Genomic DNA, 24,996 nt, shown 5'->3' on the forward strand with positions numbered 1-24,996 from the left:
AGCACACATTGCCTGCATAGGAATCAGCAAAGTAACTCACAGCAATATAATGCTGTTGACTTAAACAGCAATACTCCTGATTTACATCAGTATCATTGAAAATGGAGTTCATAGGCTCCATGGTTTTTTGTTTGGTTGGTTGGTTGCTGTCGTTTGTATAAGCTACAGTAGTAGAGTCGACTGATCAGTAGTGCAATAAAGAATAATGACAAAAACTATTAGGAAACAAATGAGTGAGGATGGAGACTGGCTTCACATTTAGGGCACGGCACCTGTAACTATAGGTGCCTGTATCTATGGTGCCAATAACCATACTGTTTTCCTGCCACCACTTTTTTGCCATTGTTATTTTAACTGCTGTGTTTTCAGGCTAGGAGAGCTGCATATCACCTTTATGTATAGTGCCACGACTCAGTTTGGGCTTCCCAGGTTTTTCAAATTAATAATAAAAGAACTGGTATTTACCAGAAATGTTCTTCAAAAATTGAAGGAAGCTAATATCAGAGCTCAAGATGAGCTCGTGAGCTGATGCATAAAAATAATCTAATCTTGGCAAATTAAGACAATAAAGAGCAATGTTAACTACGCTTTAGATATTCTGTTTGATAATCTGCATTAAGAACAACATTTTTATTCTGATATACCTGCAGTTCTTCTTACAAACTTCCTTGTTAAAACAATCACAAGTGAGAGTAAATAAGAAGGTAACTAACAGAATTTTCTTGATTTACTTTTCATTTTTCTGAAGCTGTTGTTTATTCAAGTACTTATATGTAAGGCTAATTTTTGAAACCTTTCTGCTGAGCAGTTTTAAAGCAGTTCTAAATTTCTTATAATTCTTGTAAATTTAATTTCAGAATTGGGGATGTTGTTAATACCAGAATATCTTATTAGCAATAAAAGTATATTACCTATAATTGAATAGCTCCTCAATTAACAAGTTGGAGAGCCAGCAAAAACAACCAATTCTGTCTGATGCATCCACAGCAGGAGGCATTTGAATTACCAGCAAGTCAATTAGCATACATCTATCCAAATGATAAATAAGTATATAAAATGTGCAAGAATGAAATAAGCAAATATTAGCTCCATGCAAAATGAACGCAGGAAAGTAAGAAAATGGAGAAAAGTCCTTTTCAATATATAATCTCTATTTGAAGGTAGATTGTAGACAAAAATGGAAAAGGCACAGGTATTAGTGTGCAATACTTTGAAGCCTAATTGCGTTAGGAGCATACAAAGGATGCAGAGTGCAGCAGTCAGCAGCAAAGGATCAGATCTTCTCGTCCTGAGTTAACTAACCACCTTGTCTTTATCTTTCAACAGACCTTCACCCAAGGAAATGCTGCCCCAGAGAATTTGCACTGAAATTAATAACATTACAGAGTTACTTAAGTACAGGGAGTGAGAATCAATCCTGAAATATTTGTGATTTTTTTGTACAGAATGCTTTCACGATATTAACTCCTGTTTATTATTTGAAGAAATATATCTCTGGCATTTAAAAAGTCAGCTTTCATCTGTTGGAACTAAATATGCATGGTGTTTTCATGAGTGGTGTGTAATTGGGTAATTCTAATTGCAAATAAGAATCTTTTCCGTCTTGGAAAACAGGTTTAAGTTTGTGTAAGGTAATGAAGCAGGGGTCTGAAGATCAGTCATGGAACAAATTGCATTAAGTGAAATCAAGCAGTTGTCTGTTCTGATTTCTTTCCTTGAAAAAGCTTTATAACACCCAGTCCCCACCGCTGATGGACTGTTATTATCTTTCTTGTTCTATGAAGAGACAAAAATTAAGCGATTAAGAAAAAATATTACAATCAACTTCCATTCATTCATCTAAAAAACCGATGATACTTCATCCCAATTTTTAAGTCCCTTTCAATAAATAACATGGAAACAGAAATGGGAAGGTTGTTGCTATGTAACTTGCAGTATTTAAATGTATGAGGCACAGTGACCTTAGCCTCTGGAGATGATGTGCAAACCATTTATATGCACAGCTGTACAAATTGCCAGAGTTTAATGTTAAATTCCATGGAAAATCATCTCTGCTGTTCTGCTTTTGAGGAAAGGACAGGGTTTAAATATTTAATAGGCTTTCTTACCATGCAAGCATATTTGGCATTATATAAGCAAGCAGCACTGAGAGCTCTTTCAGGGTTTTGGCTTCTAGCGTTTGACAAGCTCACCTATAACAAGAGAACCAATGACAGAGGTTCATCAAATCAGAAGCAGCAAAGGTAACAAAAAACATTTGCGAGGTCCAGAAAAATCCCCTTCTGTCATGTGCTTGTTGCAGGACAGCTTGCAGCAGCGTGCTCTCCTCCTGCTACCTGCTTCAAATACCTGCTGAATCCCTGGTGGAGTTTATCCTCCCCTCTATAATGGACAATTCAGTAGTAATTAGATTTTTCATTTTACAGAAAAGCTTCCTGAACTTCCTTGTGATATTCCGGTACGCTGACAGGCTGAAGTTCCCTTCTCACTGCAGTGTGACAAATATCAGGGCAGGCCTGCCCACAGCGACAAACGTGGTGCTCGTGAGTTCCCTCACAGAACAACAAGAGATTCTGACTTTGTGCTGCGGTTGAGTTCAAGTCTTTCCAGCTCCACGTAAGGGCAGAATAAGGGAAGTTAGAACACACAGTCCTTTAGAGCTCAAGGTGTTTTACGGCAGAGTTAAATGCCTTTTTAAGCTATCTGACAGGCAGAGCAGAGGAATGCAGAGGCAAAGCAAGCTGCACAACATACCAATGACGGAGTTAGGAACTGGGTACAGAATGTAGGCTTTTTTGATTGATTTCATGTCTCTCCCATCATAACACTCTCTACCAAGCAGAATACAGAGGCAGGATTCAGCAATAGTCAAGTTTTTACTCCTAGGAAAGGCGCTCTGACTGAAAGACCAAAGACATCCAAGAAGGTCCCCCTGTCTCCAGGAATCCAGTCCTGCCTGAGCCACTAAAATTAAACACCCTGGCACTTCACCTTTTGATTTCTCGACTCTATGGAAACTTCAGCAACAATTGGGACTATCAGAACCTCTAAGTGCTCGTTGCAGCGAGCATACTGGAGTTACGCGTAAACACACATTTAATTCCGTTCCTTTGGGGCCTTTTGATGTATATGACAAATATTAATATGTAGAACGTACTACTTCATTCTTGTCCACAGTGCCAGCAGAACACAAGCTGAGCCAGTAGTCAGTAAACAAAGATAATGGATTTTGCTCAAGACTTAAGACACGAACATGGAAAAAATGAGAAAACTAGCTACGGGGTTAATGAGCACGCTTCCTGCAGGCGGTACAGCTCCAGTGTTTCTGTACCAAGCAGGGTATGTATGAGTGCAATAAAAACTGGCAGATGGATAATAAGTTCTGTGCCTTTTTGTTTTGTCTTCAAAGACAGTGTTATAGAGGTTAGAAAATGTTAGAATCGTGTACGCGTTGTGTGTGGAAATATACATTGCATCTCAGTGCCCAAGCCAAAGGTATATGAAAGTCTGGGGAAGGATGGTGGGGTTTTTTTGAGGATGCACATCTTTTGTTTATTTGTTGTTGTTGTTTCTATTTTAAATTTTAGAAGCATGTCTGACTATTCAGAAATAAAACAAAACCACGTTTAAATCAGATTTTAAAATATTGCAGGTTTTTGTGGCTTGAGAATTCTATTCCCTTTTGTTTTGGGATGAAAGAAATAGCTTATTGCAGTAGTGCAAGCAGGCAGCGGTCAGGCTGAATTATCGCTATTTGGTTGCGGACTCAGAGCCCCCAGGAGTACTGAGTGAGGCTGAAATCTTTGAGGTACAGCTTTTCCTTTCTCTGTGAAGCAAAACAGTAAATTCTTTGGGGGGTACCTTCAGGACTAGAGATGAAAACACAATATGCCTTTTTTCACTCTCGCATCTTACAATCCAAGAAAAACTGTATGAGACCAGCACTACTTCCCAGCAAGCCCGAGGCTGTAGGAAGCAGCATGGGTGAACCTGTTGGTGGCAGTTTGACTTCTGAGTCAGTGCTGTATCAATTACCAGTGTGATTTTATGGTTTGATGAACCATAAAGCTTCAGGCAACATCATCTGGTGTACGCTCTTGATCACATGAGGTCATTAAAGATCCCAGAGCTCTACTCGTTTGCATCACTCTATTCATCTTGTTGTCTTGGATTAATTTTGGATCAGCTCTCTCAAGGTAAATCCTTTCTGGCACAGTATTTGTCACCTCCTCTGTTCAGCTGTTGTGCCAGAGCACTGTATGTTGCTAAACCAGTGCAACATCACCCCAAAGTTATCTTTGCTCCAGGTATTTAATCTCCATGATAAAGGGATATTCACCTAGAGAACTAGTTACTTGTTTTTATGTTGTGAGAGAAACAAATAAAGTTGTACTTTGGGAAACTTTGATGGACAAAATGAATTTAATTTTAAAGAGCTCCTTTCCTGCATGAGTTTCCATTTAAGTGACAAAGCCACTTCCTGCAAAGTTCTGAATAAAAGCTTCAAGCAGCTAAAATTAAATGCACAAAACCACTAAAGCCTTCTATAAGATTTGAAAATAGGACATAAGTTATACATAATGCTTTGTGTTGGTCCCTGGAATTTAACATTTATTCATACCAGCAGAAAATATGACTTATGATGATGTTCTTGAATAACTTTTTTAATGCTCAAGTCAGCAAGAATGCCACAAAACCTAAAATAGTTGCTTCTTTTGAGGCTCATCTAAATAAGCATAACAACCAAACGCACCTTCAAGAGAAACAGGGAAAGGCAACACTCAAAAACTTGCTTTTAATTTGCATATCCAGAGATGCTCCATGAATTAGACAACTAATTCAGAGCTATAGGCACTGAACAGAGTCCTTCATAAAAAAGGATATATATTAGCAGTGCTGAAAGAAATCCATTTATTCTTTTTTTCAGGCAATAGAGATTTATATATCTTGCTTATTTATTCTCATAGCCTGGAAAGATGAATCATTCTTGTGGAAAAATTTAAATGGCTCAATATTAGTGGTTCAAATAACAGTGAAAAGGAGTTGGGGGATTTCACCCAACACTGTTAGAAACGGATGGGAACACAATGAGTAGCAAAGTGTTTACATTTTTTTTGTAATCATATATATTTGCTGGCTGTTATACCTCAGGATTTGATAAGCTACATTTTTTTTAAGAATACTGGTTGCATTACGAGCAATAAGTTCAATTTTCAAAAGCCGATAGACATTTAAGATTATGTGTCCTGCTGATTTTTAGCAGGGCTTAAACTTTCAGATCACATAAGCACTTTTGAAATTCCCATGCTTAAACTCTTGAGCAAGTATATTACAACTTAGGCATTCATGAGCCAGTTATGGTTTTTTTTTAAACTGTATTTAGACATCGAGAGAGACAGACTCTCACTAATGGAATTTTCAAAAGTTTTAAAGTACTTTATTATGTCTTGAATCAACAGAAACTAAATTTGAGAATGCATTGAAAATACTGTAGATGCTCAGATGCCTTTTTTTTTTTTTAACATAGAGGTGACTTTCATCGTACCTTATTTTAGCAAATTGTGGCAACCTCAAATTTAAGCAAGTAGTGTAGGGGAGCTACCTCAGATGACATGATATTTATGGCCTTTTTAAGAAGTAGCATTTAAATTTGCATACACTGTGTGTTTTCTGCATCTGATAGCTTACAAAAATGGGCGAAGTTTAGTCCTATCATTGTTATTGCCTTATCTGAAGCATTTGATCTCAGGTATTAATATATCAGTGGACTTCGGTCAGATAAACCAAGAGTTGGTGGTGTGGAGAAGTGAAGGTATCAACAAATTAATACAGCATGACAAAATCTAGTCAACGGCCCATTATGGATCCAATTTTGAGCTAGCCAAAGGAAGTTGCAGTGTGGAGAATTTCCTAGTGAGCTCCCCACCCACTTAATCACATTTCTTCTCATAACCGACTTACAATGGCAACTCACCTTATACCGAACATAACTTAATGCTATTATATTCTGCGGATCAAGTGCAGCCCAAGCACTAACTTTATTAGTTCTGCGACTGTCGGGCACACTGGCTGCAGCCTGACATAAGGCAGCCACGTGTGAAGAAACAAGGTTAAAAACAAAGCACAGCATGGAGGGAAGCTGCAGAAGCCAGAAGTAATTCTGTATACATAAAGATAAAAACAGGCACTGCTAGTCTGTGTGTCAGGTTTTATATCAGCTTTTCCACTTTAGACAGATATAAAAACACTACAAAAAAAATAAAAAATAAAAAAATGACAGTGTATGTTGTGATGCCTGAGTGGAAATTGCATTCCTAGCACGAAAACAAGAGCAGAAGGGAGCAGACCTTCCTGACCCTGACAACAAAGATCCAGAGCTAATAACATTTTTGTAACGTTTTGACAAGTTGATCAGAAATCTTGTGTTTACAAAAAGGTTATAAAGAGGTCTGCTGGGCCCAAAGCAATCACATAATGCCAGGCCCTAATCAGATTAATCTTGCTATAAGGCATCAGCCTTGTGGGTCTGCTTCCCCTCTCATCTCTGGCTTGCACAAACACCTCACAGCGCAGTTACTCCTGGTTTTATGGAATATTAGACTTAAACCTGACCTCCTCAAAGAACTCTGTCCAGATTAAATCTTCTCTTCATGACTGCTCGATCCCTTGCTGATCACGGCTACACGTTATTGTTCTGAATACAGCAGAACTCTTCACCTGCTGGTTGAAAGAGATGAGCAGGTGTAAGATGGCAATGTGCTTCTGCCCGGTTTGTCGGAGGTGTTGCTCAGCTGCAATTCCTGCATGTCATAAGGAAGATTTTCTTCTTCCTTTCACAATTTCAAAAGTAGATGAAGTTGGGGGTTTGAATGAAAGCAGTACAACTTCTGAGGAAGTCCTGTATCTCAAACTCTAACCATGGAGAAAGGAATTAAGTAGAAATACTCTGATAATCAGTTAAGTAAACCCATACTTTCCTTGGAGTAGCTTCATTGTTTTCACCAGTTTGTAATAATTTAAAGAACCAAAGAATATCATTGCTTGGAAAATGTTAGATGAGAGCTACCAGCTGACTGGTAGACTTTACACTGAGATGTTCCATTTTCAGCCCTTCTCCTTTATGCTTCCCATTAACCTGCAGTCCTTAATCCACATTGAATATTACTAGTCTTACTGGTGGGGAAAAAAAAAGCAAAAGGGAAAAAAAAAAAGGCAAAGAAACAATCTAATTCAAGTCAATTCACGGTCATATTTTATCTCAGCTACATTCCTGGAACATAACAGCCCCATCTGTGAAAAATACAGGCAGTGCAAATGATTACAAGCTGTGATCCTACAGTACTTTGGGTTCTGTCTCTACAAAACTATTGCAGCACAGGGAAATGAGATCTACAATAAAACTGTATATGCAAATAAGAGCTTAAAAATGGACATCAGGGTCCCAAAACAGAAAAAAATCCTTAAGTGTGTGAGTGTTCTCAATTTAAGTGACACATGTATATTATGTAAGTAAACCACAAGATTTGCAGCATTGTTGGTTTTTTTTTTTGATTTTTTTTTTTTTTTTGTGACAGCATCATTTTTTCCTTTCCAGCTTCCAAGTATTGGGCAAAGTTAGTCTCATTATACAAATCTTCTTACTTTTTCCATCAGAACTTGTTTGATTCTTTTTGGCTCCAGTCCAGCAAACATGCCAGATGTTATAATTTGCACCTGTTTGGTTAGTGTTTGAGAAGCCCAGTTATTTTTAGGTTAACAGAAGGAAACATGTCTTTAGCGCCTTTGATGAATTTCATGAACTTTTCCCACCTATTAACTCTTCCAAGCTGGTTGCTACCAAGAAACCGAAATCCATCAATGACATGGAGTAGGTCAGAGGAAAAGCAGTAATTTCTGCAACAAAATGGTGTTTGGCCGGTTTACACCAGCTGAGTATTTGTACAGTTTGAACCCCTCATCTTCGTGTTTATAAGAACCTTAACATATGCTGTCACCCACCTGAACTGGACTAGAAAATACAAAATAACACATAGCCTTCATTAAACAATTTTGGGTTTTTTTTTGGTCTCTCTCCTCGATGCACAAATGAAGTCCCTTCCTCAAGCAACAGACGAAGAGCAGCCAGAGGTGAGAAATCAGGTCTTTTTCTTTTGACTACAGCACCAGAGAGATGGAAACAACCCTTTTACTGAGGGAGGAGCTTCTCACAATTGCTTCCCTGTTTTGGAAGGTGGAATGGTACAGATAAACTGATATAATTGCTCCCTTTCCTCAAAGCAGAGAAGATACTTTGAGCAGGTGATTTAGAAGATTTATCGCACCTCCGCCCAGGTTAGCAGCTAACAATCTTGCCTCCTTTGCTCTGCTGCCTTGCTGAACTAATGAAAAAATCCTTTGAGGTATTTTTAAAAGTCACAAAGTGGAAATAGAAGAGAAATGTAAAAGATGGACTATTTATTGGAAACAAATAGCTAAAGGACCTCAGACTCGAGCCCTGACAGGTGTAACAACCTATGACATTACTTCTTTTCTCCCGGGGCACAGCTCCCTGAGCTTTTAAATTCTGCCACACACAAACGTACTTTCAAGTTGTCTTTCCGTCTTTTTGTACCAGCAAGAATGAACTGGAGCAAGTTATCGAATGGCCACGGTGAAATCAACAAAATGCTAGCAAGTTCTTAAAACAAAAGATGAGAATATGGGAGCTATCTCATGAGGAGAAAGCAAAGTAAAGCTGTCTTTGGCTTACAGAAATGCTGATCGAAGCCTTTCTTCAAATCTACCCAGGTTTCTAATGATCTGCACTGTTGATTCATCCTACAGGGCTCACATCCATATTCGGCTGCCTGCAGTTGTTTGTTCTCAGGGATGTGTCCTTGCCCTTTCTGGGACTCAGCACTGGCTTTTTAAATGCACAAAGATGGTTGCTTTTCGGGAGGTGGGAGTGTTGCTCCGGTGGCATTTGCCTACATAGATAGTAAAGCGATTAACAGGAGAAATAGAAAACCAAATTTGCTGCTGGGTTCTGAATAGGAAATGATCTGTGAGTAAATTGAACAAGCTCGGATGCAGTAAATAGGCAATTAACATTCATTTTGGCAAATCTGCACCTGTCTGAGCTGAAATGCTATAACAGGAAACAAAGGGGAAACATTTCTTAAATGAGGTCAGAGACAAAGAGGACCCACTGAGTGCTCCTCTCACCATCTCTGTCAGCCTCCTGGCTGCATCCCACCAGCAAGAATTACTTATTATTTATGGGGGCCTGCAGATGCACCTGCTATTCAGAACCTGCGGAAAAGATTGACAGAGGAAACAAACCTGATATCCATATACCGCGACCGAACTCTTGTGAGTTCTTCCTGAGGTTGTACTAGCTGACACCTGACCAAAGCAGCAGCACGTGGAGAATCCGGCAGTTCTGCTTTCCGAGTTGTTCCAAGGGCTGATTGACAGAACATCTGAACTTCTGCAAATTCGCCTGACCTCTCTCACAGCAGAGATGAACATGAAAGCTTTCCTCGCAGCCTGTACACATTAGAAATGCAAAACCTAATTATGACTGAAAGACTGCTGCCACCAGTTCCTACACACTTTGTATCAGGTCTAACTGTCAACAAGGAAAGTATTAACATAAATGCCTTGTAGGGAGAACTACTTGACAGGAATTCTCTAAGCTCCTCATCAGTAAAAAAAAAAAAAAACAACTTAATATTTATTTTTTTTCTGCCCAGCTTCCTTAATAATAAATACATCTCAAGACGGAGCAAAAAGGGTGCAAGGGTGGTAGAACTATGAATGGTTTTATCAATTTTCCAGCTTTTCCTTCAAAATGCAAAAAGAAAAAAAAATCTTTAGAGCAGAATCTGCTCTATTTTAAGATGTATTCCTACAGTGTACACGTTTAATAACATATAGTGAGCCTGTCTGAGTCAGGCTTTTACCTTTCTTCTGTAGAATTTAAGAGTAAGAGAAAAAACTTAAAGTCACATGAAATGCACAGCTTCTTGGATGCAAGCAATGGCGTTAAGTTTGATCCTGCGTCTATACAGCAAAAAATTGTAAGTAGGAAAGAAAAAGGATTTGGTTTGTCTTGAAATTTCTGGAAAAGCAAAGAATTTGAGAGCAGGCTTGTTTACTTGCTTGGCCTATCTTTTTTGAGGCATCAGGCTGACAGTGCAGCACGTGGCTATACGGATATACTGTCAGAGCCTTCATCACTCCCAAGTCTGTGTCGTTTGTTAAGCTAACCAGCTCTGTCAGAGCCGAACGTGGTCTGTGCATCTCCTGGGCTGGGCTGGGCTGAGGGAAAAGATGAGCAATGAGACTGCTAAGAGGCAACAAGGTGGAGAGGGAAGAAAGCGCCAGGGAGTCTAGTGGGAATGAAACAAGGATGCACTGATCACGACCTCTTTTCATTCAGTGTTTTCAGATTAAAGCAATTTTTCTTAGAAAGCCTTTGTGGAAAACTTGTTTCTTCTCAGTATTCTGTGAAGGAAAATCAAAACCCTGCATGGTAAAGTTTTACCTCATGGTAAAACTACAACCAATTTTTTCACACAGTAACAAAAAAGCTGCTCACAGGTTTTCAGGTTGGTATTCCTTTCCCTTTTACTGAGATAAGTGGCAAATTCTCATGATCTGAGAACCACCCTCCATACACACACGGGATTTTTCCTTACAAGCTCTTCTCTGAACACTCATAAAATTCCTGCTTTGCAGTAGTGAGAATCAAACCCTTTATGCAAATGTCCGTGAGCTATCAGATGCAACAAATGAACTCATTTAGAGCTCAAATCCCGCTCCAAGGCCATGCTCCATGCAGTTTATCCAGGTTCCCTTGCAGGAGGGTGAAGTTTCCCCTTGCCGTGTAGGTACGCAGTCTCAAGATCAGCAATTCCACAAGCACAAAGGAACAAGTTAAAGCAGGGAGAAGACTGGTGCCTTTACAGGACAGCATCTTGCCTTGTCACAGCTAGTTACCTCCTCTTCCCCCGTGCTTGGGCATTCAGGCTGGTAACAGTGAAAAGAATTTTTTTCTTGAATTAGTGTGAATCAACCTGTCAGAGACTGGTATAACTACCAGTAATTTTCAGATCAATTTACACGACATTCCACTTTATTTTATGCAGTGCCATGTTGCTGTTCCACTTGACTGCATTCATTACATGTGTCCTTAAAATTGGAAGTTTTCATCTCTGAGGCTCGTATTTCCTGTGGCGATATATTGCGGTATCTCCGTATCAGCTGCTTTCACTGGTCATGCACATCCACTTCTCAACTACCAAAGGCTTTTCTTAAAAAAAGATCTCATAGCTCTAGAAGGCAGCCTTAGTTTGTCAGTAGCAGTTTGTAGATGTCTTTCCAGGCATTATCAGGGCTCTTACAATCATAACATACGAATCATAACATATGTATATTTTCCAGTCACAATTATGATGATTAAGGTCAGAAAGAAAAGACAGAAAAATGAAATCCCAATTTCTTGCATTCTGGCCCATTTTCGTAGCCATAAGCACACCTTTGTCAATCCTTCTGCTGCAACATTCTCCCACCCCTTGCAGATAAATTAATGTTTTCGAGGTACAGAGCAAGTCAAAGACTGAAATGGAATTAGAGCCTGTGACCACTGGTTTGTACTTGAAAGTCTTAGTTTCTAGACCATGCAAATGGTTTGTGACTGGAAGGTTAATACCATGTAGAAACTTAATTAACTGACTGGATCCATTTATTGGCCAGACGTTCTAGTGGCAGTATTTCTGCTGGTAAATCATTGGAGGTGTAAAAATCCAGCTGGTAAACTTTAAAGGGAGAGATTAAAGCTGCGAAAAGCCTCTGCCATGAAAATGTTTGTCAACTTACACTTCACTCTTGACTGCATTCAGGGATGTCAGTCCAGTTAATCTATGCGCTCAATTAAATAGCCTTTCCACCCCCACACAATTAATGGGTGCCAGCAAACGTAACTGCCGTGGGAACTCCAGTTTAACTTCAGTCTTGCTTCTCTTCCTAACCTGGCTTTAGCGCTGCTGCATACTGCTTACCAGCTATGCTGTTCTCTCCAAAAGGCACCTGCACTTAAAAGGTGCAGCACTGAATACTACAGCTTATAAGCCTATATTTAATACTAATGGGAATTACAAGTAATCAGAAACCAGCAGTAAAAATCCTTTTCAGGGTCATGCCTGAGGCTAACTGCTGCACACTAAGTCAAAAATGCAGCCACCAGTAGCTGCCAGTTTGCATGTGCCCAGCCTCTCCTCACTGTGAAGTAAAGTTCATTTGCTTGAAACCACTTTCAGTTTTGAATTGAATTTCATTATATTATGGCACGAAGATGACTCAACAGCATGCAGCTGTAGACCAGCTAGTCCATAAACCAAGGTGGGATAAATCTGACCATGCCAGATACTGTATTTGAGCTGGCTGCAGAAGGATCAAGAAGCTGTTCAGGCAGCAGTCTGTGTGAGCAGATGTCTCCTTCCTCCTTCAAGGAAAAGGTGGGCGATGAGACACATAAATGAGATGCCACCGCGTTGAGCTGACTGGACACATGAGCTTCGTCTAATGACTTTTGCACTTGGAATGCATTTCTGCAGTTCTCCAGGCAGAGCAAATGCACCTTGTCGTGACTGCAAAAAATCTCTTTACTAGCACAAGCCAACATAAATAAGTCCAAAAAACACTTATCACAGTGAGATTTGAATCCAACCTAAAGAGCTTTACATAAACTTGATTTCATAGTAGGATACGAGGCAGGTCAGCATTATAGTTCACATCTCCCAAGCAGATACAGAAGTAAGGAGCCTAATGGACTTGTTTGTGTTCAAACTTACATGCAGTCTCAGTGGTGTTTCTGAGAATATCAGCTAGATCTCCTGATCCAACACCACAAGGTATAGACAAGAGCGTAGGAAGAACATTTACTCTTCTATCATGCTTTTGAGCAGTATAAACTTTGCTGAGTGAAATGGAGTTCCTCTCGGTTTCAGTTACTATAAGAGGGAAAAGGTTAAAGCTTGATTCATACACGTTGAAGCATAAATAAAGTAGTTTTCTATTAAAAATTGAAGTAAACTATTAAAGGCACTGGAGAATTCTCCATCTCTTGATGTTTTTAGTCTAGATCGAATACCTTCCTGGGAGCCATTAAGTCAACCACAAGCTAGTGTGACTTGGTAGCTGCATACGTGTGTGAAACATTCTTGAAACTGACCTCAAGACCAAGGACTGAATATATGCCCTTCTCGCAGTGCTATTAAGGAGCACAGAAGGAAGAAATTATCCTCGCTCATTGTTCCCAAGTGACTCATTCATCCAGAAAATCTAAATGCATTCTGCCAAATCTGAAGGCTTGTTCCTGGTAGGAAGCATAATGCACAAGTCACCCTGCATCTCCCACTCCCCAAGCCTGCAGACAAGGTACAAGGCACACCGAGGATGTCAGCAAGAGAGAACAAAATTAGCACACAAAAAAACATACAGGAGCTACTCGTTATGAATTGTTAATGGCCTGTTTACTGCTGAACCTGTCACAGAAAACAAGAGTGAGTCTGTTAAGTCAATAATTTATTTCAGGTCATAGAATTAATTAGGAAGATAGTTAAATAATAGTAGGGAAATGAAAATGTTTGAATATGATGCCAGTGGCGGTTCGTACAGGGAGCTCTGCAACAAAGGGCAAGAAACAAAAACAATCTACACAATCTCGGAGCAGCAAGTAGACAAAGACTATGGGCAAGTTGTCCTTTAGTAGGGGGTGAGAGAACAGCGTTATCTAGCATGCACTTGGAACAGACCAGGGCTTGGCTTGGTTTGCCAAAGGAGCTCAAAGCTGGAAGCCTGTCAGGGCAGGCGTCTGGGGGAGATGGATCACTGCCATCGACCACAACAGCTGGGGTGCCAAAACCTTATGTGAAGCTCATTCTGGCTCCCCTTTGAGTCCCATTAGGACTTCCATCACCATTCCTAAGCCTGACGGTCTGTATGGGCCCTCAAGCTCCGGTTCTGTCCAGTGCTGACAGACCTGGTGATCGCATACAGAGCTGCGCGCATCCACCCCATGCTGCAGGGAACCACCACTGGATTTCCATTGCTTTCAAATCCTTACGTTACGAGGTGGCAGCTGAAATCCTGTTCAGCTTTATCAAATGTACAATAGGTCAAGAAAAATGAGACTGAAGTCCCACAGATGAGGCTTCTGCTCGACGGCAACCAGAGCTCTTAAACCCCCCCTGCCCAGCCACCCGCGTGCTGTCGCCGTCTCAGAGCAAAGGCCGACGTCTGTTGTTGGGAAGAGCCAGAGCAAGATATTTCTTCTGCAGCACAGGGTCAGCCTGAACAAAGGCTTTTAACCTTTCAGACATTTATCATAATTGCCGGGTTATTTGTTACCCTGCGATACTGTTACTTCTTCAGACAGAAATTCTATCTTGATCCCGGGATCCAGTCTGACAAAATCGCTATGTTTTCCTGAAAAGTATTTGTCTCTATGCACAGAGCATTTTCCAGGGGAAAAAAAAATGTGCTGCCAAAAAAGTCCTGGCTAGAGCTATGTCATTCAATCAAGTCAATCAAATAAGCTTCTAAGTATCACTTAGGTCCTAAGTTACAGACTTCATAACTCAGTTTATTTTTAGTAACTTATTTTCAGAGGTACAAATATACCTGCAGTGTTTGGATAGTTGAAGAGGGAATTTATCTTAGAAACTGTCAAAATCTATCCCTTCACCTTTACCTCAACTTAGAAAGCAAATATTTGCTTGGAAGTGATCAGCCTCAGAGAGACAAGAGTTGCTTTCCGACTTGTTTCCTGTCAGTGAATTTCCAGGAGACGAAGGAGCAGGGCCGAAGGCTTACACGGAGCCACCTAAGTGGCAGGCTGAGAGAGGAGCCCTGCAAAAGGGACTGACGACTCCAGCAGACACCAGAAACCTCAGTTTCACCTGTAATTGGATCCCTGTCAAACTTAAACTTCACACTGACAATGTTCGTAAGCAAAATATGCACCTGGGGTTCACTCTCCGTACGCAGCCTGAGCCATCTGTGCCTTCTCCTCGTGAAAGCTCAGCGAGAGCAGGACTGTGTCCCACGGGGAGCCAGGTTCGGCCGCGCTGCCCTTCTGACGGGTTTCTGAAGGCAGATCTCAGCTAAGCGCTTGGTTTGAGCTTGGACCTTTGGATATAAACTACCCTTGCATCACCCCTTCAGCATACATTTCAAGTGATGTCAGAAAATACTTTAAGCATTGCAAGTGTGGGCATTCATGCAAAGCTTTCAGTATATCACTGTTTATCTACCTGTCACTCGTGTGTGTATTTACATACTGCTCTTTGAGCTAGCTGCATGGATAAAGTGTGCATATTTTATACTTGATCAAGAGATTAGCCTGTCCATATACTTAGCGTACGGTATTTTATGTCAGATACATATTTCCCTTTTACATGAAGCTTTCAGCTGCTTGCAACATGTGGCATTCAAAGCTTCAGCCCCTGAATGTCAGGATGATTAACAACAGGTATTTGAAAAGAAAACAGTAGGTAGTTAAGATCCATTCTCGGAATATGATTTATGGAGGGTTTTTTTTTTATGACAACCATGAATTTGAGACAAACCAGCATACATTCAGAAATCTGAAACAAGTGGGTGTTCCACCAAGCAGATTGATTTTTACTACAAGAGTCTGTCCTTTCTATTTTGCAAAGTTGGTTACAATCAATAAAGAAGCATAAAGAATGCTGTCCTCCGAAACACGAGGAACATTACAGGAGACCCCCCACAAAGGCTGCCTATGTCTCCTGAAGCACAATAAATGATGATTTGCAGCACTGGGTGGTGATCTGTATCCAGGCACACTAGGACATTCACACTGAAAAGGAATTAGGGAACCACTTCTGGAAAGGACATTCAACTCCACCTCCCCTATCCCATTTCTGAGCTGCTACAAGTCATGCAAGACATGGTAGACACCTGCAAGCCTGGAGTCTTCCAGATTCCAGGTCTCTAAAATCTCCTCTACAGGTGACATGCAGGTCAAAAATGTTTGTAACATCTTTGATACGCTTATTAGCGAGAGAAGCTAATCAAGATATGGTTGGTGTACTTGTCAAAAGAGTTCTGTTATTTACTGTTCAGAAAGCAGGGGAACACAGTTTGCGGGGAGAGCCCTAGCGAGGAGTCAGACACTGCCAGGGATGTAATACAAATATACCCTTATGCGTGGGCTATTTTAAGAGAAGCCAAGTACAGAAGTGGATGTACTTTTACTTGTCAGCTCAGTGAGGTTTCTATTTCTCGGCTATTTTTTTCCTTAAGTTGCAGCAAACCTTTCACTCTTACTCTTAGCCAAACAAAAGGTTTTTTTAAATGACAAATAGGAGGCCAAAACTGACTATTTCATCCTCCCATTAAGTTCAGTTAGTCTCATTGGGCTAATATGACTATGGTGGAACTACCAAATTAAGACATTTTCCTTCTAAGAATGTCTCTTCAAGTCACAGCCAAATTAAGTGTTCTATTCCTTCTGCATCTGTGCAGGAAAAATCTCAAAATTTGAGCCATCAGACATTACAGAAGAGTTGTGTCTGACTCCACAGATAAGGCTAACCTTACATTGCACGCAGGCTCTACGTGTCCATGTGAAGTCCTCCTGGACATAATGCCTTCACTGAAGAAACACCACCGCACAAGGAGTGATTCTCAGCACACGTCTCCTTTACACAGCACCTAGAGGCTCCGGCAGGACAGGCCCCTGTACCTGCCTCGGTCCTTCTAGAGGTGCAATTTCTATTGATCGCCACAGAACAGTTAAGACATCCGACTGATGCAGTGAACATTGCAAGATGTTTCCGGATCTAGCTTTATTTCTTAACCATTATCTTTTTTATTACACACTTCCACTTTTGCTTCTACTTGTCAAAGCACTGGGATATCTGGCATGTCATTTGCACCCTAATGTGAGGTGCAAGGGAAGCAATAATAACGGGCTGCATTGCTTGCAAATGCTGTTGCCAAACTGAGAATAACTCCTCTGCGGTAGTCGGTGGCCACATATGTTGAACAGAACACAACAGTTGTTTGTGAACTTCTAGTTTTTATTTAGCTCAACATTTAAAAAGAAATGAATGAAAAGAAGAAACCTCTGTGCTTAAAACCCCAGGAGATTTAAGGAAATGGTCTGACGCAATTGTTTAAAACAGCTGTGAGAACATTACCCTTATTCACACTTATGGTCTCTTAATTCCTTGTTCTTTGTAGCTTTTGTCCCAACATATCATTGTGAAGGTTTTTTTGTGGTTGTGATCTAGCAAGTGAGCCCAATTTACTCATCTTAAACTGCTCTTTCAATGCAACATTTGTGAGCAGGTTTCTAAACAGTTCAAGTATCTGTTCATTCTAAAAAAGAAATCTGTTACATTTAGTGGGCAAATATTATCAGTGCAGAACAACAGGTGGCAAATTACTATATTGGGGTGTGAAACAACTTGCTCAAAGTCACAAAGTGGCTGAAGAGGGAACAGCAACTGCCTTTCCTATTGCCTAAACATTTTTACCTCGTCAACGTGCTAATATCTTTTTGGGCACATCTACATTTGGTAAAGCACGGCGGAGGTACTCCAAACAGCATTTCAGCCAGATCTACCTAAACAGCACTGTACCTGACCTAACATTCACAGCATCCCAACTAATGCCTCTGCACAGCACCCTCACGGAAAGCAGGAGGTCTTTTGCAACACATTTGGTTGACTTGCAGAGATGTTACTTTGGCCTCATTTGGGAGGTCTTCAGTTTGCTGAACATTTTTGCTTCTGTAGGCAGAGACCAAAGCACATCATGTTTCAGGGATTTGCTCCAGCTCACACAAGAAGTCACTAAGGATTCCCTTCTCGTTCCATTCTCCTCCATATTTTTTGCTTAATGTGCTAGATGCTGCTACCACCTTTTAGCCTAGGCGGTTTTGACCCCAGTTCTTTGCTCTGCAGCTCTCTATTTCATACCTCTCTCCATCCTTTATTGCTTAATGCTGAAATATACTGCACATCATATGGTGTGCTTTCTCTTTTTCCCTCTCCTGCTTTCCATTCTCCTGCCCTCTCCCCACCATCCTTTTCTTCCCGAATCTGTCATGTCCACATCAAGAGTGCAATTGGAAAGGGGATCTCAGAGGAGCTACCTGTCAGATCTGTCTACTTGGAGATCAGCTCTGCTGCTTAAATGTGGAAAAGAATGATTCCTGGGAGGAAATATTGCTATATTGCTGTTAAGCATAGGAACTTTATCCAGCTGGTGAATATGACAGAGATCTATCAAAATAAATAGGAAATAAATATTAAGCCATCAAACCTTACTAGACCACTTGGATAGCAAGGAAAAAATAAGGCTCGGAATATAAAGGAGATTTATTTTGGAACAGGCAGAGCATCTATGGGCAAAAAAAGCTCAGAGGAATTTTCACTGATTGGTCCTGAAATACCTACATGTTCTTAGAGCATCTCCAGGTAAAATGCCTGTAGAAATTAATACACATCTCAGCTACATCCCAAATACAAATACAGTTTTAGGTCATTAACTGATACAGATGGGTATCAATATCACACCTTGGAGCATTCAGAAAAATAGCCTGCACTTGCTGTCATTTAAATGCACAATCTTGATGAGTGATTGTTTACTGCCTTGTTTATACATGCTAGCCTAGCCATATCTCTGCAATTACTATATGCTTTAATTCCCATTAGAGAGATCAGCTTTCCTGTGGGCTCATTTTATCCACAACTCTGGAAAGATACCTACTGGTAGCTCTAGAGAATCAGAAAATCCATTAGCTAGCACAGCATTTTACAAAGGAATCTTAAAGGTGAACTTACAAATGAACGCTAGCAACTCTTCAACAACTTGCCTATAGTACTACATAAAATTTAGTCGCTGATACCTTGGTTTTCTTTCTGTGTTACAAAATACGGTCTAGCCCACATGCCTTTGTCTTTTGTAGACCTATGCAAGAGAGGTAGTGATGCAGTAGAGGTTCATCTGCAGCCTATCTGACTTCAGAAGCTAGCCAAGCATCCAGCCAGATGCACACAGGATGGAAAAGAAACAAGCATTTGATCCTTCAAGTGAATAAAGTGTCACTTCCTGCACCAAGAATGTAAAAAAAAAAGGAACTACCAATAAGACAAAAACATGCTGTAGAGTAGGGAGAACAGGAAAAAAAAATCTTTCTTTGGTCAGTAAACAAACCTAGAGAGAATAGGTTTTCAGTGTGTTGACAATGTTCTGGCAGTTCATTAATCCCAGCAAAATCTCTCCAAAGTTACTGATGCATGGATTCCATTTTCAAATTTCTCATTAGTTCCTCTTTATGGATTAAATGCTGATGTTCACGAATGAATGCACACAGCTTCAGCTGATAGATGTAATTGGGTTGTAATGGATTTTAGCTGCTGTTCCTTCTGATCTAGCCAATTTGAAATGCAGTATCAATGTATTCTCCCCATCTCTCTGTAGGGAATGAGAAATTGAAACCTACAAGATGAAATTTATCAACTTCCATAAAGTCCGCTTCAACCATCATAGAACTGTTAAACTTCTCATTATCATTCTACCACAGTTATTTCCCAAACTCTGGTCAGGCAGTCAAAATATTAAAGTGCATTTGAAATAAGTAGAGTTGATCCTGCAATATTCTGTGTGTCCTCAACATTGATTTAGGTGCTGTAAATATTACCAACCCAGGATGACATTAACATAGCAAAAGCTTAACAGCAGGAACATAAAGTGACATGAAAGGATTTAAAGGTTGCAGAACCTCCTTCCAGTTTTTAATATATCTGTATCTCAATAGATAAATACATGATTTGCTATCACTACAGGGCCAATTGCCACACAGCTTTACACACACACACAGCCTCTGCCTTGCTCTCAGTGTGATTTAACCCAGCCTCGGGTAACCAGAGGAACATGGAACACTAAACATGTACTCTGGAAGTGAAAGAGAAACACTAAGGTCATAGAAAAATACCCACAGGGCTATGTGAAAACATAGATTTTTACAAAAACTCAAAGGAATTGACATTTTAAGGTGGAAGGGGAAAAAAGTGTCATGGTTTGATGTTTTGTTGTTGAGGTTTGCGGGTTTTTTTGTTAAGACCTAATGTAAAAATCGGCTACAGCGATGCTTTGAGAAGTCTCATTCCAACTCACCAGGACACTGATATGGATAAAATACAAATCCTGAGTCAGATTCCTACAGTCACATGGTTACTATAGGTCAAAGAACTGGCAACAAACCCTGTTCTAAGACAACAGTAATTAAAATTCTTCTATTGCTTTTTAACCATTAGCAGTTTAATAAAAGTGCTGAAGAGAAAACACGCCACAGGGAAACGGTTCTTTCCTCCTGAAGGTAGTCTCTGCAATACCTGACACAAAACACACTGGCAGACTGGAAGGAAATTCCTCTGATGTTTCTGAGGATTTTAAAAGATTCTGAACTCGCTGGCATGAATTTTCAGGAATCTGAAAGCCACAACACCAGGCACGAAGAAGCTCTGTAAAGGTGGAAACTGGGATGTCAATCCTCAGTGCAACAAATCATTTAACAAAATGCATAACTTCGTAATTATTTGCTTGGCAGAAGGGAACAGGGAAAAAAACTTTTTTTTTTTTTTTTTTAGTTTGGCACTGGTCAATGAATACTACTGAGTATCAGCCAACTAACTCGGGATTTTTAAATCTCATTCTCAGAGTGTTTTTTCTTACTAGTTCTCTTGCACCTTCATCTACCCAGGGAGACAAATCTTGAATACCGTCAGCCACTGCCATTTGCCCTATCCTGTGACAGGCGGCTGCAAGGAAACCAAAGACGTAGGCCAAAGCTGCTAAGAGGATTTAGCAAGTTGTCCCTCCCAAAAAAAGTTTTTCCTAATAAGCTCCACAGAGCTGACGAATATTTTGTTGTAATAAAGCTTCTGTAAAAAGTGAAGGTGTATGACTGTTTAAAATCAGGTTCAGATTTTGGCTTCCAGAAACCCCACAGCTATGGGCATCCAGTTTCAAAGACACCAGGTTAGTTGTGCACAGAAGTACACAGTTCCACGTCGGGAACACTTCCAAGTTTGGCCAGCAGCATGGTCTGAGCCGTCTTGAAAATCTGATCCCTGTACCAAGTCATAAACCTCTGAATATACAGCCAGGTCTGCACAACACCTGCATGCTCTTTAAATTTGACATTAGTAACAGAACGTGTAAGATCAAGCCTGACATCATCCCCCACAAAGCACCAAAGCTGCCTCGTTTTTATTGACTTCGATTGCCTTTGGCTCAGGCCCCATCAGCCGAACTCACGACAGCTTCCCGACTTGCCAGCCACCTTCCCCATCAGCTGCCGCTAAGGCTGAATCCATCCTGTCTGCATCAGTCGCTCCCTTTCAGATTCCAGGCCAAATTCAATAATGGTTGTAAGTGAAAACATAATTATTGACTTCAGTGGAGCTGCCCATGCTTAGAGCAGGGATGGATTTAACCTGCTTCATCTATTACTACCCACTGAATCCCAAAGTAATTATAAAAGCCCAGCACAACAGACTCTAAATTTCTTAGTTTTACTATTATTAGACTAGCCATTTCCATTTTACACGGTATTTAAAGAGTGGCATCTCTGACATCTAGGGCACGTTAGAATAAACTCTCTTACACTGCCAGCTAATACTCATCTGTCCCTTTTAGTGTGTGGAGGTACTATACCTGCTGTGTGCTCAGCGCAAATGAACATCTTAACTGAGTCAAACATATTATGCGACCATTTATTTTAAAAAGCTCAGAAATAATATTTCTACAAAATTTCAGAATTTCTGTGCACTTGCTCTTGTTAGACAACCACCTCTCCCAGCAGACGATACAAATTAACTCCATCCCTAAGCAGTACGCTATACAAAGCAGAAGCGTCAAGTTTGGAATTTATCTAAAGCAATAAAATCTCACCGGCAATGGAAGGTCCTGCAGTACTAAAACTGAAGTTGCAGAAGAAACCATCTGCTTCCCTGACTGCTATTCGAACACACAAAGGCCTTTTTTCATTTATCACTACTAATACTTACTCTCTTTCAAAGACTGCTATATATACTCTTAATTAAATGATTGCAGTCCTTTTGTAGATTATGCATAAATCTTCATTTGTTTTCTTTATTAGCATTCGATCTGGTTTTGTTAATTGCGTAAGTGTTCCCCTCAGGCAGAAAAGCAATATACTTCAAATGAAGCAGGGCTTTTTGTTAAGGATAGTCAATTTGATTAACATCACTGTCAATATGATGAATGAAAATTCTCTCAAATGAGTTGCCCAATACCTTGAAATTGTCACTGGAATATTCATGTCATTAGGACACAAATGATAAATTCAATTTGGAATCATGTCAGCCTGCCCAAGATTTCCCTTAATTCAGGGAAATATAGATGCTCTGTCTTTCGTGCTTTTTAATCAAGATCTTAGACCTTCCTATTTCCCTGTCTGATACACAGGTCTTAATTTTCTTCTTTCAGATTTGCCAAATTACCTTGCCTCAGTTTCTAATTGCTGTCATGACCAAAGAGCTCAGAAGCACTGAATCTTAAGGCTTCCATGCTGCTGCTCCTGCTCAAACCAGTACCGTGTGATATGGGTAGGAATAACACAATTCTGCTATCCAAAATGCACACCTAAACCATTAACCTACAGTCAGTCCTTACCCCTCCCTTTTGACTCTTCCACTTTGGATCTATTTCCCTACCTTTCTCCCCATTAAACACTGTTTTTTCTTCCACATGAATCGTTCCAAATGAGGCCTTCCTGCAGTTTGGTAAAGAAGCATCAAAAAGAAGGTAGAACAGGCCAAGTTCAGAACAGAAAATGGCTCCCAGAAGCTTTAGAAAGTTCATCTAAGTGTTCAACTATTGCCACTTTGTAAGAACTCGGACAGAAGGAATGAGACAAAAGAAAGTAGGTGTGGGCAAAAGGTGGCGATTCTTGCACTTTCCCAGAGTAATGGTGCATTACTTTCAATGAGGCTACATATAATTAACAATCCAGTAAAGAGATCTTCCTCCCTTTTTTCTCCTCTTTTGTCTTTTTAATTATCCCCCAGCCAGTGATACTGCCATTATTTTACACAATGTGTGTTCATTAGAAATGCATTTACACTTATATCTTGATTTATCAGCTCTGCCCCTCATTTCCACCCCCAGGATTAATATGCCTTCTTATTGAGTGCATTGGACAAGTTCAGGAGAGCCTGAGAGATAGGACAATATTAATAATATCAAACAGAGGCTCTCCAAAAGTATGCATGCATGTGTACATATATCAAAATCAGATATATGGACCCCAAGGCCTTTTCTGTTTCTTTCCACCAGGCCCCACAAAGCCACCTCCTACTGCAGTCATTTTGCATGGACTTCACCCTTGGTCGGAGAACTTTGCCAGCTCAGGGAATCAGTAACCAGTCACACAAGAGCACACCAGGTAGACGTGATATTGCTAAAAATGTAATTACATTTAAGTTGCACAACCTCTTTTGTACAGCTTTACTAGAGCTAAGAATTTAATAGTTGTTGGGCTAGTCCTACTAAGCTGCAGTCTGACGTCACATTGCAGTGTAGGCAGTGAATCTGTTTCTATCACAAATTAGATGTTTTTATTCCCTGAATCCATGAAAATTTAAGTAGAATTTTAATTGGGCTGGGTAGGGTGGGATTTTCCTTTCCATAGGTTAATCTGCAAGACTTTTTTCCATTCTAAAATGAAAAACACCTGTCATACTATAACCACAAGTGAATCTTCTAACACCACAAATGTTTCCAACCCCCAGAGGTAGATTCAGACAGCTGAAACTCTCACCCCACTGCTGGAGGAGTTTAATGTGTATCTAATGCTTTTTGGCTATGAACTTAGCTTTGGTGCTGGTAAATTCCATTTTAGACCTGTGCATCCATCAGATTCAGCCATCTCGTCCTGTACCAAGACCTCTGCATGGAGGGTGCTCTGCAGACAGCTTCACGTGAGCTTGACTCTCCAAACATAGCAATGGTTCAGTGCTGAATGGACAGAGGGCTTCAACTGCCTTCCAGCCTGCCCATAAACAGAGGGGATGACAAACCTTTAAGAAATAAATACCAGGGCAACGGAGTGGGGAAGATGAACAACAGCTGAGAAATGAGTGTTATGTGGAACTGCCAGGATCTCTGCAAAACCTCTGCACAGGCTGGCTCCCCACACCTTGCTCTCTGCATTCAGTCTGACAAGGGTATGCAGCCTTGAAATCAATTGACAGAGCAGGGAAGAACATTATTAGGCATCTGCAACCTCCAGACGCTCTGCAGCGACAAGATTTGTTGGAGGGCAGAAATGACAGCTATGTAACAACAGTATCTTATTGATATGGGCTTCCTGAGCAGTGATGGAAGAAAGGGTGAATGCTTCTGACAGCAAGTGACTGCAGCGTATGTTAGAGGCTTGACGGAGCAAGCAAGGCTACAAATGAAGTAGTACAGGAAGAGAAATGGACAAGGCACGTTGCAGATAAAGATGTAAGTAGGTCAAGCATCACAATCTCAGAATGGTAGTGACATTTTGGCCCACACAAAGCATGAGTCATTTGTTAATGTTTTGTTTAAGCCCATTAAGCACACTGGCTGGCTACTAGCAAAGCCATTTGTATTAAAATCATGCAGCATTCAGCAATGGAATCATCGGTATTTGCTGTATGTGGGAATTAATTGTCTTCATCAGGTTGGTTGCATAATAGCACTCACCTGGCTGGAAGGGTGTCAGAAGACTGTACTAAGCTACAGCTGCTTATGTTAGAAAGATAAAGAACACTGTTTGTTTTAAATAGATGAACAGTAGGCATATAAAACCCAAACACAATAGTGAATAGCATTGAAAAAAAAGGTAGTACACTTCTAGGCACCTTCCCACAAAATACAAAAACAAAGGATGTTAATAAGCCAATCAAGAAATGCAAT

The 24,996-nt window shown here is 40.4% G+C and overlaps 1 long non-coding RNA gene across 2 annotated transcripts in view; it reads right to left on the reverse strand.

Annotated features, from left to right (window-relative positions):
- Window positions 1-3,551: 3,551 nt before the first annotated feature.
- LOC136786973 (uncharacterized) overlaps window positions 3,552-24,996 on the reverse strand; it is a 62,908-nt gene continuing 41,463 nt past the window's right edge. For both annotated transcript variants that reach the window (XR_010826627.1, XR_010826628.1), the window contains exons 4-5: window positions 9,322-9,528; window positions 3,552-6,720 (exon numbers count right to left, since the gene is read on the reverse strand). This is a non-coding gene — a long non-coding RNA (uncharacterized lncRNA). The remainder of the gene's footprint in view (window positions 6,721-9,321; window positions 9,529-24,996) is intronic.

Source organism: Anser cygnoides, chromosome 26 (genome assembly GCF_040182565.1).
Source record: "Anser cygnoides isolate HZ-2024a breed goose chromosome 26, Taihu_goose_T2T_genome, whole genome shotgun sequence".
Taxonomy (NCBI): Eukaryota; Metazoa; Chordata; class Aves; order Anseriformes; family Anatidae; genus Anser; species Anser cygnoides.